Source organism: Acartia tonsa, chromosome 8 (genome assembly GCF_053477335.1).
Source record: "Acartia tonsa isolate MP-2025a chromosome 8, ASM5347733v1, whole genome shotgun sequence".
Lineage (NCBI taxonomy): Eukaryota > Metazoa > Arthropoda > Copepoda > Calanoida > Acartiidae > Acartia > Acartia tonsa.
The window spans coordinates 31364933-31371438 of NC_137267.1; positions in this window are offsets into that span (position 1 = coordinate 31364933).

A 6506-nucleotide genomic window follows, 5' to 3' on the forward strand; every position below is an offset into this window, starting at 1 on the left:
CTTTTAAACGGTATGACAGCGGACGTAAGGACTGACCCTAATTATAGAAAAAGTTCACTTTTAAAATGTTCTTGTTTGCTGTAGAGCCGAAGAAATTTAGCTGATGTTTTTTTAGGGAAGCTTGAGGACAGCCAAGAAAAAAGAAATAATTTGCAATATTCTAAACAAACTATCAACCTAACTTCTAGAGGAGCTTAAAACCCGGACAAAAATATAGATTTGCATAAATGCAGTACAGAAATCGCAGGGACATAGGGATAGGACCAAGGATGTCCAAGCTTGTTTGGTTTTTTTTTTTGGGGGGGGGGGGGTAAAAACCGAAAATTAAAATATTGGGGGAGGATAAAGCACCCCTAAATTCATTTGGGGGGAAAATATCCCCTTTATCCCCCCCCCCCTTTGGACGTCCCTAGATAGGACAATGGACGATAACTTTTTCTTTCTCATAATTCCTTTATGTATAATTCTACTTTACGATATTTTGGAGGAAGAGATGGATGTAGATTACTTTAAGTGCAATTGTCTTCTCCCTCCCTATACCATAAACCCCTCTATTTATTGACACATTTATGACATATTGGTGTAATGAACTAACTTTTGTCCGTACATTCAAGATGTCAAAGACGATTAATTCCTAATGTAAGAAAAGATTAAAATAAAATACCACTAAAATTTAATGATTTACAAACAGTTGGTTCACATGTTTACAAATAAAATATTAGCCAGTTATATGATTTTTATACTTTCTTTTTCGTTGTTTTGTCCGAACAGCAAAATATCTCCCCTATACATAAAACTGTTTCATTTATAATATTTCGCAACGGGGTACCAATCACAAGCTATCTCTCTATCTTGTTATCTATTTGTACAAATAGCGGCTACGCCCCTAGTGGTTTTTAGAAGTACTTAAGAGAGGTGGAGTCGGCAAGTCGACTCTAAACTTAAAATTTTAGTTTTATAAAGAAAAGTTGAAGAATGTTTTGTGTTAGTTGGATATTTTTCTGGGGGCGATTCCTCTTGGAGGGGTGAAGGTGCCATCCCCCCTTTACTAAGAATATTTATTGTAAAGAAGAACCATATCGGTCCTGCGGTTAGCAAGATTTTAAGTTACAAACATACAGCTAGATATACAGACGGACATCCTGTTACTTTTAAGCAAGGATATTTGGGTATAGTCCTTTCCATGACATCGCTCCATATGGGGCGATGATTTTAATTGATCGCCTCTTATGACAAGGGGCGATGTATTGGCTCCTTGAAAGGAGCGATTTAATAGCCCCTTATAACAAGAGGCGATGTTATGACTCCTTGAAAGGAGCGATTTGATAGCCCCTTGCCCTAAGAGGCGATTAAATGATCCTTTATCTCTCCATAATCGCTCCTTCTAAAGAGGTAATGATATGTCCTCTTATCCCAAGGGGCTATTTAATAAAATATCGCCTCTTCATGGCCCCTTCACGATTTTATATATATATCTGAGTTCCTTGATGGCCCCTACATCGCTCCTTCATCTCTCCTTCTTGAAATTTATATTACATTGTACTTACTTTGATGGCCCCTACATCGCTCCTCCATCGCCCCTTCATCGCTCCTACATCGCTCCTTCATCTCTCCATCTTGAAATTTATACTACATTGTACTTTGATGGCCCCTACATCGCTCCTCCATCGCCCCTTCATCGCTCCTACATCGCTCCTTCATCTCTCCTTCTTGAAATTTTTATTACATGGTACTTTGTTGGCCCCTACATCGCTCCTCCATCGCCCCTTCATCGCTCCTACATCGCTCCTTCATCTCTCCTTCTTGAAATTTACATTACATTGTACTTTGATGGCCCCTACATCGCTCCTCCATCGCCCCTTCATCGCTCCTCCATCGCCCCTACATCGCTCCTTCATCTCTCCTTCTTGAAATTTACATTACATTGTACTTTGATGGCCCCTACATCGCTCCTCCATCGCCCCTTCATCGCTCCTCCATCGCCCCTACATCGCTCCTCCATCGCCCCGTACATCGCTCCTTCATCGCCCCTTCATCGCTCCTACATCGCTCCTTCATCTCTCCTTCTTGAAATTTATATTACATTGTACTTTGATGGCCCCTACATCGCTCCTCCATCGCCCCTTCATCGCTCCTACATCGCCCCTACATCGCTCCTTCATCTCTCCTTCTTGAAATTTATATTACATTGTACTTTGATGACCCCTACATCGCTCCTCCATCGCCCCTACATCGCTCCTCCATCGCCCCTACATCGCTCCTCCATGGCCCCTACATCGCTCCTCCATCCCCTTACATCGCTCCTTCATCTCTCCTTCTTGATATTTATATTACATTGTACTTTGATGGCCCCTACATCGCTCCTCCATCGCCCCTACATCGCTCCTCCATGGCCCCTACATCGCTCCTTCATCTCTCCTTCTTGAAATTTATATTACATTGTACTTACTTTGATGGCCCTTACATCGCTCCTCCATCGCCCCTTCATCGCTCCTCCATCGCCCCTACATCGCTCCTCCATCGCCCCTACATCGCTCCTCCATGGCCCCTACATCGCTCCTCCATCCCCTTACATCGCTCCTCCATCGCCCCTACATCGCTCCTATATCGCTCCTACATCGCCCCTACATCGCTCCTTCATCTCTCCTTCTTGAAATTTATATTACATTGTACTTACTTTGATGGCCCCTACATCGCTCCTCCATTGCCCCTATATCGCTCCTACATCGCCCCTACATCGCTCCTTCATCTTTCCTTCTTGAAATTTATATTACATTGTACTTACTTTGATGGCCCCTACATCGCTCCTCCATCGCCCCTTCATTGCTCCTCCATCGCCCCTACATCGCTCCTCCATCGCTCCTACATCGCCCCTACATCGCTCCTTCATCTCTCCTTCTTGAAATTTATATTACATTGTACTTTGATGGCCCCTACATCGCTCCTCCATCGCCCCTTCATCGCTCCTACAACGCCCCTACATCGCCCCTATATCGCTCCTATATCGCCCCTACATCGCTCCTTCATCTCTCCTTCTTGAAATTTATATTACATTGTACTTACTTTGATGGCCCCTACATCGCTCCTCCATCGCCCCTACATCGCTCCTCCATCGCCCCTACATCGCTCCTCCATTGCCCCTACATCGCTCCTCCATCGCCCCTATATCGCTCCTACATCGCCCCTACATCGCTCCTTCATCTCTCCTTCTTGAAATTTATATTACATTGTACTTACTTTGATGGCCCCTACATCGCTCCTCCATCGCCCCTATATCGCTCCTACATCGCCCCTACATCGCTCCTTCATCTCTCCTTCTTGAAATTTATATTACATTGTACTTACTTTGATGGCCCCTACATCGCTCCTCCATCGCCCCTACATCGCTCCTCCATCGCGATGTAGGAGCGATGTAGGAGCGATGAAGGGGCGATGTAGGGGCCATCAAAGTAAGTACAATGTAATATAAATTTCAAGAAGGAGAGATGAAGGAGCGATGTAGGGGCGATGTAGGGGCGATGTAGGAGCGATGTAGGGGCGATGGAGGAGCGATGTAGGGGCCATCAAAGTAAGTACAATGTAATATAAATTATAAGAAGGAGAGATGAAGGAGCGATGTAGGGGCGATGTAGGAGCGATGAAGGGGCGATGTAGGAGCGATGAAGGGGCGATGGAGGAGCAATGAAGGGGTGATGGAGGAGCGATGTAGGGGATGTAGGGGCCATAAAAGTACAATGTAATATAAATTTGGAGAAGGAGCGATGAAGGGGCGATGGAGGAGCGATGTAGGAGCGATGTAGGGGCGATGGAGGAGCGATGTAGGGGTCATCAAAGTACAATGTAATATAAATTTCAAGAAGGAGAGATGAAGGAGCGATGTAGGGGCGATGGAGGAGCGATGAAGGGGCGATGGAGGAGCGATGTAGGGGCCATCAAAGTACAATGTAATATAAATTTCAAGAAGGAGAGATGAAGGAGCGATGTAGGGGCGATGTAGGAGCGATGAAGGGGCGATGGAGGAGCGATGTAGGGGCCATCAAAGTACAATGTAATATAAATTTCAAGAAGGAGAGATGAAGGAGCGATGTAGGGGCGATGTAGGAGCGATGTAGGGGCGATGGAGGAGCGATGTAGGGGTCATCAAAGTACAATGTAATATAAATTTCAAGAAGGAGAGATGAAGGAGCGATGTAGGGGCGATGTAGGAGCGATGAAGGGGCGATGGAGGAGCGATGTAGGGGCGATGTAGGAGCGATGAAGGGGCGATGGAGGAGCGATGTAGGGGCGATGTAGGAGCGATGTAGGGGCCATCAAAGTACAATGTAATATAAATATCAAGAAGGAGAGATGAAGGAGCGATGTAGGGGCGATGTAGGAGCGATGAAGGGGCGATGGAGGAGCGATGTAGGGGCCATCAAAGTACAATGTAATATAAATTTCAAGAAGGAGAGATGAAGGAGCGATGTAGGGGCGATGTAGGAGCGATGAAGGGGCCATGGAGGAGCGATGTAGGGGCCATCAAAGTACAATGTAATATAAATTTCAAGAAGGAGAGATGAAGGAGCGATGTAGGGGCGATGGAGGAGCGATGAAGGGGCGATGGAGGAGCGATGTAGGGGCCATCAAAGTACAATGTAATATAAATTTCAAGAAGGAGAGATGAAGGAGCGATGTAGGGGCGATGTATGAGCGATGTAGGGGCGATGGAGGAGCGATGTAGGGGCCATCAAAGTACAATGTAATATAAAATTCAAGAATTAGAGATGAAGGAGCGATGTAGGGGCGATGTAGGGGCGATGTAGGGGCGATGTAGGGGCCATCAAAGTACAATTTAATATAAATTTCAAGATGGAGAGATGAAGGAGCGATGTAGGGGCGATGAAGGAGCGATGAAGGGGCACTGGAGGTAAAGGACTATGGAGGGGCGATGGAGAGGCTATGAAGGAGCCATCATGGGGCTATAGTATAGCCTCTTATCATAAGAGGCGATATTAACGCCCCTTCAAAGGAGCTATTAAGAGGCCATGAAGGAGCTATAGCATAGCCTCTTATCATAAGAGGCGATATGAACGCTCCTTAAAAGGGGCTATCACATCGCTCCATATGATAAGAGGCTATGCTATAGCTCCTTGAAGGAGCTATAGAAAATCATCGCCCCATATGGAGCGATGTCATGGAAAGGACTATACCCGGATATTTTACACTAATTTATTATGCATTCTTACTATTTTCCGGTTATATCGCAATTGTAATTGATTATAATCATGCAGTGTTAGTGTATTCATCAATTTTAAAATATGTACTCTGAATATCCCAGGAATAATAAAGAACAATAAAAAATTAAATATATTTTTATGCTTCTTGATTTAAGCAAAGCATTTGATATAATTAACAACATTTATCTTTATTTTTTAAAATGAAGCCTTTCTGTAATAAATAACAATAAGTCAAACGGTGGGTTCTTTGGGTTATTTATACATGTTATGATACATATTGTATAGGTATTAAAATTTTTGTGTTTTTTTTTTGTTAAAATCTAGCTGAACATTGATTCGATTGATTTCTCAATTTTGGGAAAGCTTCAGATACGTTAAAGAATGATTTTAGGCAATTTAATTTTTAAATTTAAACTTATACAACCTTCTTCCTAAATTCAAAGCTCCTATAAACTAGGGGCTCAGTAACTATTTGTTTAGTATAGATTATTATTAGATTATTATTATTATACTAATTTGAATTTGTAAATAAACGTCTGATTTTTTTGGGCATGATTATAATCATAGGTTGTAGAATAAAAGTTTTGCTGCTTACAAGCTACGCATATATGGATATACTCGAGCTGTATAATTTTACAATATATGTCAATAGATTGAAAGGTATAGATATTGATTTACAAAAATTATAATATGATGGTAGGCATAAGGTTTTCCACGAGTGGAGGAACAGTCAAATATTACAAGATTATCCTTATTTAAAAGTAACCGGATTTGAGTATGCCTGTCTGTCTGTATGTGTTTACCTAAGGATCTCGCTACTGCTGAATCTTCATGGTTCTTCTTTACTGTGTAGCTTCTCATGGGTCCTGGGAAGGTTTAAAACTATTTGTGGCGATAGTACCCCAACCCTCCAATGAGAACTTATCCCTAGAAAAAAATGTAACTCTAAATTTTTGTCTTTACCTACTTTAAAACAGAGGCTAGGCGTACTGATAAAATTTACTGATTTCTATTTTATTATTGCATAAGACTTCATTGTCCTAAAATATATAACGGCACTATCAATACCAAATTCCTGAAATGAATTACTGTTGTGTAAAAGAAAGCAAGAAAAGTCCCGTTAACTGATTAGTGGGCCATTAAACACCACCCCTTCTAAAAAAAACAACACAAACATCCAGCGAAAGAGCGAAACGTATATTGAAAAACGTAATTGTAGATACGTTAGATTGTAGATCACATTAAATATAAAGCTTTCTTTCAAGAACATAAAAAAGTGGGGGGGAGGGG